This window comes from Pholcus phalangioides, unplaced genomic scaffold (genome assembly GCF_987345545.1).
Source record: "Pholcus phalangioides strain wild (caught in Gottingen) unplaced genomic scaffold, Ppha-v1.0 ptg000014l_1, whole genome shotgun sequence".
Lineage (NCBI taxonomy): Eukaryota > Metazoa > Arthropoda > Arachnida > Araneae > Pholcidae > Pholcus > Pholcus phalangioides.
The window spans coordinates 20,541,847-20,556,900 of record NW_028301607.1 but is presented as its reverse complement, the minus strand read 5'-3'; the positions used below and the strand labels follow the sequence as shown (position 1 = coordinate 20,556,900).

The 15,054-nt window shown below is 36.3% G+C and overlaps 1 protein-coding gene and 1 non-coding gene across 5 annotated transcripts in view; one reads left to right on the top strand and one right to left on the bottom strand.

Moving 5' to 3' along the window:
- The window catches only part of LOC149078246 (ankyrin repeat domain-containing protein 49-like), a 107,463-nt gene that overhangs the window by 45,143 nt on the left and 47,266 nt on the right, over positions 1 to 15,054 (bottom strand). The gene's annotated exons all lie outside the window — the stretch shown is intronic.
- Positions 6,865 to 6,938, top strand: TRNAS-GGA (transfer RNA serine (anticodon GGA)). The gene has a single exon. It is a non-coding gene; the product is annotated as a tRNA-Ser (tRNA).

Here is a 15,054-nt window from a genome sequence, read left to right as displayed (position 1 = left end):
ACGAGATCTCTGATATTTAATATATGTATATATTATCTATTCTATAATACAAAATCACAAACTCGAAAAGGGCCTGTTTCTAAGCAACCGAAATTATTGACAATTTTATGTTACGTTTTTGAGTGACAGAAATCTGTTACGTTTTTGTGTTACGGAAGTCGGTTACGATTTCGGGTCGAGTTTTCATTTAACTCCTGAGGACATCGGGAACCGCTTGACCTGTAGGGATCAAGTTTTGTGCATGCATCCCGAGTTATGTATACATCACCAATGCTCCCAACACACTGTCTGGGTACCCAGGGCAGGACATTGGACAGATCTCTTTATGGGGGAAATTGACAGGTTTCATTTTGAGTCGAGCTTGCTTCTCATTGCGCATTGTGCTACATTGCTTATTGTGGCACTGCAAAAATAATGGTGCATTACTGATTGCGGTGCATTGCATATTGTAGTGCATCGCGTGCTGTATTGCTCATTGTAATGCAGCATTTAATGCGTATTGTGGTGCATTGCGTACTGTAGTGCTTTGCTTATTGCGATGCATCGCATACTATGCTGCATTGCTTATTTGTGGCGTACAATATTACTGATTATACACATTACTGCATTATTGATTGCGATGCTTTACGTGTTGTAGTGCACTGAGTGCTGTATTGCTCATTGTAATGCAGTGCTTATGGATTGATGATTATTGTGGCTCATTGCGTATTATGGTGCTTTGTTTAATGCGATACACGAGGTATTGTGGTGCACTGTAAATATTGACCAATTGCGCATTGGTATGCATTACGTATTTTAGTGAATCACGTGCCATATTGCTTATTCTAATGCAGTGCTTATGGTGCATTGTGGTTCATTGAGTGTTGTGGTGCACTGCATATTGTGATGCATTATCATAATGCTTATTGTATTGCCTACGGTGGTGGTGTACTTGTTATTGTGCTGTATTGCAGATGTGGGTAAATTACGCTTTGTTGTTTTGCTTATTGTGGTGTATTGCGTATTGTGCTTAATGTAGTGCCCCAAATATAGTGGTGCATTGCTTATTGCGGTACTTTGAATATGTTGGTGCATTGCTTATTGCGGTACTTTGAATATGTTGATGCACTAATTATTGTGCTATATTGCCTGTGATGGCACATTGCTTATTGTGGTGTATTGCCGATGGAGGTGCATTAAGTATTGTGCTGTATTGCCGATGGAGGTACATTAGGTATTGTGCTGTATTATGCTTAATTAGGTATTGTGCTTAATGTGATGCCCCGATATAGTGGTGCATTGTTTTTTGTGCCCTCCTTAATATAAGGCTGCACTACTTATTGTGCTGTATTGCCGATGGAGGTACATTAGGTATTGTGCTGTATTATGCTTAATTAGGTATTGTGCTTAATGTGATGCCCCGATATAGTGGCGCATTGTTTTTTGTGCCCTCCTTAATATAAGGCTGCACTACTTATTGTGCTGCATTGCCTAAAATAGTGCATAGCACCGAATCGCCGATGGCATAGCATTGCGTATTATGCTGTATTGCTTATTGTGGCGCATTGCAGCACATCACGTGTTTATTGCTTATTGTAATACGGTACTTTTTGCGTATATTATGGTGCTTCGCTTATTGCGATACATCGCGTATTGTGGCGCATTACATTTTAAGCTGTATTGCGGGACATTGTAAATAGTGGTGCATTGCTATTTTTGGTGCATTGCATATTGCAATGCATCGCGTGCTGTATTGCTTATTATAATGCAGTCCGATGCAGTCTGCATTTATTGTGGTGCACTCTATTGCGTATTGTGCTGTATTGCATATTGTGGTGCACTGCCAATACAATGCTGATTTTAGCTGTATGCTGTATTGCATATTATAATGCAGTCTGATGCAGTCTGTATTGCGAATTGTGGTAAATTGCTTATTGCGATGTTTCGCTGCTTGCACTTTCATTGCTGATTTTGCTGGTTGTTGATTTGTACTGTTATGCATTACGTACTGTAGTGCATAACGTGCTGCATTGCTTATTGTAATGCAGTTCTTATTACGTATTGAGGTGCATTGCATATTATTCTGCTTTGCTTGATGCGATACATTTCGTTTGCTTATTGTGGTGCACTGCAAATGGTGGTGCATTACTGATTGTAATGCATTGCATATTGTAGTGCATCGCGTGCTGTATTGCTTATTTTAATGAGTGCTTATTGCATATTAGGGTGTATTGCGTATTATTGTGTTTTGTTCAATGCGATACATTGCGTACTGTGGTGCATTGCATATTGTGCTGTATTGCTTATTTTAATGAGTGCTTCTTGCATATTAGGGTGTATTGCGTATTATTGTGTTTTGTTCAATGCGATACATTACGTACTGTGGTGCATTGCATATTGTGCTGTATTGCTTATTGTAATGAAGTGCTTACGGTGTATTGTGGTACATATCATGGTACTTTGCCTATTGCGATGCATCGCGTATTGAACTATTTCGCAGGCATTTGCAGTGCCTGAGGAATATTCTGCTTTATAATTAAAGAAGGTGTGACGAGTAGTTGTCTCCATTGGAGGAGGGGGGAGATTGGACGCCGGAGGCGTCAAGGGGGCTTTGCCCCCCCCCCCCTAGTAATACTATAAATATTTTTGAAAATATGTTTAAAATAATTTCATAAAAAATTAAATCAGTTTTTGAAGCTACATGCTACATAAGTATTTTTTTTTTTCTTTATTAAAACATATTTTTTCATATCTGAGGTAAATTGATTCAAATCAGTGATTTTTAAAAAAAATCACTACACACAACCCTGATTAAAACCTTAAAAAATTACTTTAAAATTAAATTTTCAGAAATTAGTTCAAAGCAAAGAGTAAAACTCAAAGTTGATTGACAAAGGAAGCTATTCTTATATAATCACCTTCATTCTAATAAGATACAGAACTGTTGTTTTCTTCAATGTACACACATTTTAGGGCAGGTCACCGTTCTATGCAAACTTTTTTTTTTTTTTTCAAATTTCTATCCGGCACATCACGAAAAAATGCCAAATGATGCATTTAGCTCACATAAACTTTTTTAAGAATGGGTTATCATATTCTGCCTCTGGATTGACTTTAAAGAATACATATTTTGAAAAAATAACTTTATTTGATGAGTTGTCACAGTAAGGTTTTAAAAAAAATTTAATCTTTGTTTATAAAACAAACACAAATTGCACGAGTAACATTTAGTACAAGAAAAGGTTCACAAAAATGGCATTTATATTAACACCATATTTCGAATAGCGTGAAAATCCTTCTCACTACTGAATTTCTGCATAGCTTTTCGAAACTCTGTTTGGTTTTTTATGAAGCTTTCTCTCTCAGATTTTTTGCACAATGTGGATGAAGTTTCTGTAACAGTCTTGACTGCATTTTCAGCAGTTTGTGTTTGACGTGGCAGGCGTAGTAAAGGCAGTTCTCCTGACTTTTGGACCACAAACAGTTGGATGTCTTTATCAGGTATGGATTTCAATATTGGTGAATCAGATACATTTCACTTCTGCTAGTCAATGGCAAATTTTACAATAGGAAGTTAAAACGGCCAGAGTCTATTTTTCTGAATACAGCGGGCTGCTAGTTCACAAATGTGCAGTTCAGTGTCAGTCAGCATTGCGATCAATGAATTTTTAGGGTGTGCGAAGTAAGTGTTTCTTTGAGATGAGAGAGAGAGAGAAAACTACAGGATATATTTTGCCTTTCAGTTCTGCGGGAAAATGCCTAGTTGCAGCAATGAGCTTGAACAGGTGCTGTGTTCCACCTTTACAGGAAAGGCGAGTTTCGATAGCAAACCAAGTTGGAGCGTAAAACTTGACGACACATGTTGCTAGAATTATTCCATTTTCAGGAGATTCCATCGAAACATACAAACATAGAATTCAATTAGCACGAGTTAGCCATTGGGCCAGAGACATTTTGCCTGGCAATTTGTTTGCTAAATCCTTAGTGTACGAGTAACACTGTTTGTGTCTACTGTGACGGAGCTGATTGGTGAATAGGCATAAAATAGAAAAACAATTACATTTATGATTATGGAATCCTTCTGCGTAATGTATTAGCCTCCGTCAACAAAGAAAGCGATCAACAAAAATTAATATAATTCACACGGAGGGGTTAACAATAACAAATTAATTTATTAAATTATAAAATAAAAATAAGGATTATCCAAAGAGGAGATCTACATCCAACATGTTATACTAGTATTGAAAATATACCTTGACATGCCGAATACTAAATAATTAAGTATCTCCATAAGTGATAAATGATTAGAAATTCTTGAATTGAGAGAGAGACAATTTCAACTAAATTGATACGATAATTGGTATATATATACATTTATAGAAAGTGTCATCAGTATATGTAAATTAACAATTATGTGATATCACTCATTATCCTCCAATCAGAGTAAGCCCAGGGGATTCTGGGAAAATTTCCCTTTTTCATAGTAGATCCATAGATCAGTAGTTGATTGTATATTGGAGAGGTAGGAGAAGGGCCCGGGTTAAGGAATTTCGCAGCCTGGTGCAAAACAAAGAAAAAAATTGCAGCCCCTTTAAAAAAAATGTATATAATTACTCCCCAATTTACAAACTTCCTGAGTGCAAACCAAAGTATTTTGGCAATCTTGGTATTACAGCATGCAATGAAAATCGCGCAGGCAGTGTGATGAAGATCAAAATCAGGATGTTGAAGGGAAAACAATGTTGACAAAGTCTTTTTATATATTATTATATTCATTTTCATTGTGTACTGGAAGCAGGGTTGCAACTGGGGGGTGGGGGGGGGGGTAGGCAAATCTAGTGTCCCAGGTGCTAGATCAGAGACACCACAAATTTCACATTTTAACCCCTTCTTCAATATTAGAGAGAAGAGCCAAAATGTGTTTTCCCTCAGCTGGCCAAACATCTAGTTACAGCCCTCACTGGAAATATTGGGAGAGTTCAAAAATATTGGTATGGGAAGGGGCTATAAAACCCAATGTTTCCATTGATATTACAAATATGGGTCTAGGTCAATTCGTTGCGTTTAATTCATCAAAGCGTCAATTCGTCGCGCTACAAATTTGTTGCAGACTCATTTTGTCGCGATGTCAATTAACAGCGACAAATTTAAATTGCTTTAAAATTCAAATGTTTGTTGTGATCTTATAAATAGGGTATTTGCTTTAGGTGTAAGAAATGAAACTAATTCTTTTTCTCACTTGCTGGAAATGTTTCCCCTTCCCATCCATATTTTAATTTTTAACAAATGTAGGAAAGTATTCATTGAATTCATCGAGGGACATTGGAACATACACCAAGATAATAAATTGTGATTCAATAAATTTAAAAAATTTAATTTTCACCATATAAGCCGCATTTTTGTTGGGATTTCCATTTCCCGCAGTGAGAGGAGTAGGGGAGCTCACCAAGATAATAAAATAAGATCAAATAAATTTTGAAAATTTAGTTTGCATCGTATAGGCCGCTCTTTCCGCTTTCTGTAGGGATTTCCATTTCTTGAAGCAAGAGGTGTTGGGGGTGCACATCGAGATAATAAATAACGATTAGTGTGCCCTTCAGCACAATTTCCATAATTCACTATTAAATATGTCCATGCAGAGATATATCTTTGAGGAATTTTTTATCGACAATGTATCTAAGTTTTGTGTAACAGCTGTGAAAAGTCTTATTTTCAAATTTTTTTTTGCAATGCATTGTACATTTCAAATTACTTTGTATTATCACACCAAAATAATATTCAAACACTCCGACCATAGGTGCCAGAAACTGGGGGCTAATGAAATTTGACCCCCCCCCCCCCACTCCAGTAACTCATGAATATACAATGCAATGCACCATTCAGCCTTCTGAGAGTACAGGTTTGAGTCCCCTGTATACGGAATAAATGGCGATTTTAAACCCATCCCCTCTTTCTACAATGTTTCCTTCATGTAGGCACTTTTGACTGGCCAAGGATGCTGGAAGTGTTTGGAACTTGTGGGTTCATCGTCTTGATCTTGAAGTATGAAATTTCGATTTCTGAATCATTTCTCTGGGTGCTCATACCCATTCCATAAAATACCCTGGGCACCCACAGCATCCCTGTCTCTGACACCACTGCAAATGTCAATTGATTTTTAATTTTTTTTTTCAACTCTAAAGAAACAACTCAAGTAAAAAGAATGAAATCAGACTTTTAATTTTTTGTATGTAACTTCTTCTACATGACACTGATGCGGCTCCAGTCAAAGATTAGTAAAAATTTCTTCTTACAACACAAGTGAATTAACATTAACAGACAATATAAGATTATATTCAGAGGTATATTTCCTGGGTGGGGAGGGGGTATGCAGGCTTTATCCCAAGATGACAAATTGAAGTGAAAGGGCGTAACCAAAATTGAGTAACTGGTGATCAAGAACATGAAGGGAGGAAAAGAAAGAAAGGGAAAAAAACAAGAAAAAAAAACAAGAATAGAAAGGAAGAAGGGAGGCAAGGTTTGACTACACAAGGATGACGTCACTCTCCGCTACCATACGAAGGTTTTTTAACAACTGGCTGTTGCAAAGATATATTTTGGAAAGAGAAAATTCAAGTGGTCTAGGGCGTTCACCCGGAAAGTGAAAGGACGTGGGTTCGATTCCCTGCAGGGGCAGTTGAATTTCTCCCTTTCCAAAATATATCTTCGCAACAGCCAGTTGTTAAAAAACCTTCATATGGTAGCGGAGAGTGATGTCATCCTTGTATAAGTCGCCACCTGGTGGCAGCATCAGCAGTTGTGAGCTTGGCCTGAGTCTGGTCCAGCCGTCCATGTACGGTCCCTTTCATTGTACACGAGCTCCAAGGAAAGATTGAGATATTCTGTGCCTCTGTAGTCTAGTGGTCTAGGGCGTTCACCTGGAAAGTGAAAGGACGTGGGTTCGATTCCCCGCAGGGGCAGTTGAATTTTCTCTCTTTCCAAAATATATCTTCGCAACAGCCAGTTGTTAAAAAAACCTTCGTAAGGCTTGACTAGCCCACAGGTGGGATAACTATAAATCCGCCTCTGATTATAACCTACATTCATCAGGATAATTTTAATTTTGAAAACAATTCATATACAATACAAATACAAATACAAATACAACGCCACAACAGGCAAATTGCCCAACGAGGTGGCTGACTTAAGAACATCATGGATCCCCGAGCCCTTTTTTACCCTACCTACGAGCCCTACCTACTACTGCTACACCACACATGCACCCCGCCCACAACCCCCCGCGGAACCCCCCAACGAATCGGTACATGCGGGAATGTGTGTGTACGTGTAGTGAAACCTGACGTGAAGTTTGTTCCTGTGTAATGCTTGTTATGTGTCGTGCTGCCATCTGCCACCAGTTTTTTTCTAACTATGAGTGAAGTGTTATGATTGAATGATTTATCGTTGTAGGACTGTTGCTCTCTGTGGCGAGACTTTTTAACGGGGAGATCGGCTCGCATTTGCGCCTTGAAGTTGGAAACCACAGAAAACCAACTTCAGCCGACCACCACTGTGGGGTTCGAACCCGGATCCTCGCATCGCGAGTCCGTCACTATAACCACTCGACCACCACAGTGGCTATATCTAACATATAAACACTTCACAGTATCTAAACCTTTATTTTCAGTGCCTTTTAGTAACATTTTATTCAAACACTTATCTAACGTGAATATCGCAATAAAAAGCCTAATGATTAATAGGATAACAAGTGATGATATTTTAAACTACCATAATTGTTTTTCTTTTTTTAACGATACGTAGATTTCAATTTATTGCAATTTAAATTGAATTCAAAAAATTTAATTTAAAAAGTACTACGTTATTTTTTTGTCATCCGTATAATCTGTATCTCTATTTTATGATACAACAAAAAAACTCAAAGAAAATTAATTATAGGCTAATTCATTCAATTACATTAAAAGTCTTTCTAATTTCGGAACATGAATTATGGGTGGAAAAACTTTTAAACACGCACGCAAACCAATATTTCATTTCCACGTTCAGTTTTGCAATATTCCATGTTTTTGCCAACAGAAAAATATAGACTAAGCACACCAACCTTGTACAAAACGCTAATGAAAACTATGTGAAAATATTCAAACAACCCAGCCAAAGATATGCGACTGACCATAAACATAAGATTAATGGTTATATTATATCTATGCGACTGACCCATAGTCATCTTTCTTATTGGTGATTATATAGTCTTTGTCGATGCTCATGTGGGCAATATGAAAGCTTCATCGAATCGTCATTCATAAGCACTGTACATTTCTACCCTTGATCTGTGCCCAATTCCTTTCGCTGCAAGAAATATAAATCCTGACAGGAAGCGGGAAGTGTGGCTTATACGGTGAAAATTAAATATTAATTTAATTGAATTATTAATTAAATATTTCAGGTTCTTATGAAGATACTGTAATGGTAAATGTTGGTGACTCTCCGAGGGGGTGGGACTGGAAGAAACTGTGTGTGTGTGCGGGCGACAAATTTGTACCACGATAAATTGAGGAGTGACACATTGAGCGCGACAAATTGACCGGCTACGTACAAATATTAAGGGGAGGTGTTTGATACCAATACAAGTTTATGTATATGCTCTTCGGAATTTCCCCACTAATTGTAATGGCTATCAGCACTTTGATGTTATTGGGGACATAACAAACTGGAAGCTGCTTCTTTTCCCACCAATGTAAGTATCAGGGGAAAAAATTTAATTTTTCACAAATATTTCCCATTCCAGAAGAAAGGGGTTTCTTTCAGGGAAAATTGCGGCCCCTAAGTTTTGTGGCCCAATGCAACTGTGCCTTTTGCACCTGCCTAAGTCTGGGCCTGAATGGGAGGTTCAGCAGAATATAGTCTGGCTATTTTTATTAGCATTTATTACCTTAATCTATTATCTGGCTTATCTTGTGCACTTTATCCAAGAAATAAACATGTTATCCACTGACATTACTCTGCTATCAGTGCGTCTTAAGGCATGGGCCTACCCGGGCACGGCCTGGGGACCTCAAGCAAAGAGAGGCCCTCACAAAACTGAGATCTGGTTGAAATTTGAGAATTCTTTTGGTAGGGCCTCAGAAAAATCAATTGGCCTGGGCGCCCATGATACTCTTAAGACGGCCCTGTCAGCTATAAGTCATTGGACTGGAAATGAACTCAAGAAATGGTTATGGGCCCAGAGCCCTGAAAAATCTTGGACATTGTGCTGACAGAATCAAGATGGCCAACAGCATGGCTGACTTAGATATGGATGATATTGGAAGCAGCATTGGGCAGGTGAAAATCCCTGTATTGACTAACTATAACTTCCATACTTGGAGAGAAAGAATTGAATCCCTTCTACATGTGATTGGATGTGAGAAATTCATTGATAAACCTGAGCCAATATTGCCAGTCACTGCATCAGAGGCTGATAAAGATAGATTTGATTCAAAGAAAGAGAAAACAATAGGCTTTATGAAGTTGCACAAGTCAAGCAATCAAATAGCTATTTTAGACAGAATAATATCACTCTTAGAAGCCTAGCAGAAAATTAGACATACGTTTTACCCCAAATCTCGTACAAGTAGTGTTGTACTTGATATTTCAGTGTGCCATCTATACTTCAAATTGTGAGTGAAGTGTAATGATTGAATATTTGTTACGTTGTAGGCCTGTTGCTCTCTGTGGCAAGACTTTTTAACGGGAAGATCGACTCGCGTTCGCGCCTTGAAGTTGGAAACCACAGAAAACCAACTTCAGCCGACCACTGCCTGTAGGGACAGTGAATATAAACATCAATAAATTAGGTGAAGAAACTGAATACTGTGAAGAGATGAACAGTGATAGTAATGTAGAGAAGTAACTTGGAAAAATGTCAATTACTAAACAAGAAGCACTTGAAGAAATAAATTAATCTCTACAGCACATAGAAGAGTCACCAATTAAACTTCATAAGGTAGCTCCACAGTGTAAGTCAAACAATGCCAAAAAAAAAAGTTGAATCTGCTCGTAACACTTTAAAATCTAAGGTTTGTAAAGTTTTTGAAGAAGAATTACCAGAAAATGAATCTCAAAGTACACTTAATGAAGATATTAAACAGAAAGCAAATGATATGATTATTTTTATAAAGTTAATTAGAAATAGGACTCAATTTAACCATCACAACAAGGGGAAAACTGCAAATTTTAACTCTGGCCCCTGCTTTAGGAAAGTGGAACAAGGAAAAAAAAATCTGAAGAGTTCAATGTCACTGAATATGCTGTGCAAAAAGCAGGAGAGCTTTCGTAAATGACAAAGCAAAGGTGAGCCATTGTGTTTTTATTATAAAAAGAATCAAAAACGAACATTTCAACGATTTTTTTTCAATCTAATTTTTTAATGCAAAGGTTTAAATTTTCTTTCCTAGTTATAATTTACATTTTTTGTGAGCATTTTAATGGAAATTTCATTTGAATGTATTGAAAATCTGCAAAGTTATGATATATTTTAACAAATAATATTGCTTTGAATGGGATTAGCCTAAGAGATGTCATTTGTGAGTTTAGAAAACATTTTTTTCTCAAAAAGTTTTTGAGATATGTGCATGAAATTTTGCATGGTCAACAAGCATGGTAGAAGCAATAAACAAAAAATAATTGGAATCCGGGATGATGGGTTACATTTCAGTATTTAGTTGAATGATTTGAAGTCAGAATGATCCAGTCTTACTTCGATGAATTTTGTGTTGCGAGCCAGAATAAACATATTAACGGTCAAAAAAACTTTTTTTTTTTCTCCAGTATTTTACTTCATATATTTAGGAGAAATTTAAAATAAAAGTTGTTTTGGTAACTGCTGTGCCTCTGGTCTAAAAATATGTTAGAAAAATTGTATTTTTTCTAACGAAAAATTCCACAAAAACAAAGTTTCATAATTTTTTTGCATGTAAATTTCAAATGTAAGTGTATGAATTATTTTTATTCATATTTTGTATGTTTTTGTGAACACTTTAGTGAAAATTTCACTTGAATATATTGAAAATTGAAAAAGTTACGATTCATTTTCTAAAACAATGCAGCTTAAAAATTGAGACTTGGAAAAGTCATCTGCATCAGTTTTTGATAAATTTCAACATTTTTTTTCTCTAAAAGTTTTAGAGATATGCAAATAACATTTCACACAGTTAATAAGGATAGTAAAAGCAACAAATAAAAAAACTCATTGAAATCTGAGACTATGGGTGTCATTTTGGCATTTTCCCAGGTGATTTGAAATGGAATGACCCATAATTAAAAAATATAAATTTTAAAATAATTAATATTTTTTAAATAAATTTAAACATTCAAAAAGAAAAAAATTAAAATTTTTAATTAAATTTAAAAGTTATTAAAATATTTAGACAATTAAATATTCATAATAAACAGAACGACTTATAATTTTGGTCCCGTCAGTGGCCGTTGTTGACAAGTTTTATTGTATAAAATTGTAAAGTATGGACAAAAGGCAGTTAAAGTTGCTAAATCTCCATCTCAAAAGGAAACTGAGGGATAGACGCATGTGAGTACTCATTAGCTATGCCTGTGTGTCTATGTCTATAAGCTATCACTGGTGCTTTTTTTCTGCACCAATGCGCTTTCCACTAGCACACGTGTCATCAAGCGTGACATAATCAGGCCCTCCTCACATGGGGAAACTAAAATTGAGCTTGAGTTGCTTCAACCTGAGAGTTGAGTTGACTAGAACGAGTCAAGTTGCCCGTTCTCCCTCACACGGCGCTACAGAAAAATATTCAAAGCCCAGGAAACTGAGTAAAAACAGCACAGTCTATAGTTTTCCTTCTTATCTTCCGGTACTATCTTGTTAACCGGGTTAGGAAAAATCAAAACAACAAAATAAGAAAAATAATTTCTATTATAAGCGAAATTGCAACAGAATTTCAGCTCACAGGTAAATACAAAATTTTATTATTTAAATTGATATCATTTTGAAATTAAATTAAAATGGTTAAAATTAGATAATTTTTTAGTATAATTTCATGTTTCATTTGGAAAAAAATTAACAGTAAAATGTCTGTTTTCCCTCTATAAATGTGCCTTTCAGTACCCATATATGTTGGATTTAATATATGTATTTATATATTTATTGTTTTTTAGTTAAAATATTGTCACGCAGAATTTTAAGTAGTTTCATGAGATGAAACAACAAAAGCTGGTTCCAAGAGGCAAAAAATAAACTATAGGCAAAACTAGAGACAAACAACACATGAATTGTTTGTGTTTCAGGGAATGATTTTCCCCGAATACTCCCACACACAGATGTGCGTGTACGTAACCTAGATTACAGACATTCCAAGCAAGAGGGAAAATCAGAGACCATCCCTATGGAACTCATTCTAGTCAACTCAACTCTCAAGTTGAAGCAACTCGATCTCGATTTTAATTTCCCCGTGTGAGGAGGGCCTAAGGCATGACTGAAACTTGTTGAAAGGTGACCATTTTTTCAAGAGGCATTCCTCTTTCTTATGCTCCACCAGGTGTGGATTTTCATGCAATTTCCCTTTCCTTTTCTGTCTTGTTTTCATATTTTTTTCGATTTTTATGTCGTCATCCAAACAAACATTGACACTTTTGAAGATTTCAGATCACGTAGTCTATTACGGGATATTATTGACGGTAAATTCAAATTAACGGTAATCATAATTACAAAATTATAAATTAAATGAACGTCTTAAAAAATATTTTTTGGCTGAATTTCATATTAAAACACTTTTTTTTCATATTTTAGTGAGAAGCTCGCATTACAGAAGTTTATTGCGTAATTATAAAATAATTCCCTGGGCCACCTCAACGCATGGGGCAATCCAGACACTGCTTGAGGATCTTAGATGTGCTAGAGTACTATTTAAGATAATGAGATCTAATGCTATCATTGTTCAAAGTATGTAAAATAGGTTCAGCTTTCGGAATATCCCTTTCTTTGGAGACCCATGGTGCTTTTGAAACTCTAGATTCTTTCCCATTTTTTTAAACATTTCGTGAAAGCACACAAAGAATACAACGAAGAAGTCAACTGTTACAGGATCACCCTTACCGGATGCAGGACCCCTTCGATAGTGCCTGTTTCTTGAATGGGCAATCGGGGCATGTGTCCTTTGCCCTTAAAATTTTAGGGCCCCCAAAAATTTGATGTGTATCATTTTTTATAACCTTCCTTTCCGTAGATTATTGTCAAACGTAGAATTTATTTTGAGTAATTGTGTAAACTTGTTACATAATTATACTCTATGGCATACATTCAATCTGTTGCTCACGAACACCGTGGTGCTTCCTGAAGCACCTAGAGTACTCGACTCGTGTCCGATTTCATGCTCTTGTTAGCACTTGATAAACGTCCCAATTTGAACACTTTGTGGAAACACAATCCTGATTTCAAGAATTCATATGCCAAACTTGCCGTACCGGTGCTTCCTTTTGATGATGGGTACAGGCAGTGTGCTTGCAACTAGAAAAAAGTTGCCTCAAAGAAGATTGTATAATGAGGGATGGGGAGGAAAAAAATTCATTTTTGCCTATAGAGGGGGGGGTGCCCAAATTTATGAAAAACAGGCTGTGGCCTTCAGCGTACGAATAATTTTCGCTATTTTCTCAAAACTGAACAGCTTCATGTAGATTTTTTCATGAACATTACTGTAGCTGCAACCAGAGGAGTTCAAAGGACCAATTTTTAGGAGGGCACACCGAATTTGAGAAAGAGCCCACAAGAAATTTCTAGAGTAATTTTGTGCTACTAACTGTCGAAAGTACGGTTTTTAAGCTTAAAAATTGATTAAAACAACATATAAAAGAATTTTCATTCAATTTTCTGATTTTTGTACTAAAATATTTTAATTTTTGATTATCTTGGGGGAAAATAATGTGGGTCACCATATTTTACTAGTTTTTATTACTACGAATAATAATTTCATCTGAACATTAAAAAAAATTCATTTCTATTACCTCAAATTCAGTGCCCTGGCGTATCAATTAACACTTGAGAAAAATACTGCATCGACCATAATTTTGAACGAAATTTTTTTTTAAATACACATAAGATTACATCTTAGCAAGTGAGTACAAAATAGGAGGATAGTATTTTATTAATTTCTTTGACTTGACTATATTCGGATGAAATTTGACGAATGACTTAGTTTAATTTTAACTTATTCCTAAGTTGTGCATTTTTAATTATTTCACCAATATTTTCCATCTTTTATCGCGCAATTTTCCCTCACTTTTTTTACATTAAAATGGGGAAATTGCATCCGCTACGACAATTGCATCAGCATCTGAATCGAAAGGTTTTGCCATATAGGTGTAGACAGAAAAAAGGCAAGCCACTCGAGGCATGCGATAGTGTTCAGCGGTAAAGAAAAAAAAAACCAGAGTTGAAAGCTGTTGAAAGAAGCCGCACTAGTGAGGACAGCTATTGATGAACAGGGACCTTCATATGGTGTTTTTAAGGGTATTTATGGCAAATTAAAACAATTCCGTGCAAAGTCATCTTTAAAAAGTAACCAAAGATGAGCACGAATTCGCTCTGCATCGTGTGAATAGCTCTGAATAACCCAATTGTCAAAACTTCTATGTGCAGATGCACTTAGGTTTTGACACATGCGGCTGACGTCCGGACCCGCATAAACATTTCGTAGGTGCGGGCGAATTTCGGCTCGTCTGTGAAAGGCTCAGTGTATATTCCAATTGTTAAAACTTCTTCCGGACCCGCATCCGCTCCGTGTGAAAGGGGCCTAAGTGCGAGCTCCGCATTCGCACATACAAGTTTTGACAATTAGGTAATTCTGAGCTATTCACACGATGCGGATATGGAGCGAATTCGTCGACATCTTTGGCTACTTTCTAAAGATGATTTTGCACTGAATTTTTTTTAATTATTTGCCATAAATACTCTTAAAAACATCATATGAAGATCCCCGTTCATCAATATGATATACCCACATACGTCTATCTTTGTTTCCTTCTGAGATGGAGATATAGCAACCTTAACTGCCTTTAGTCCAAACTTTAGAATTTTATACA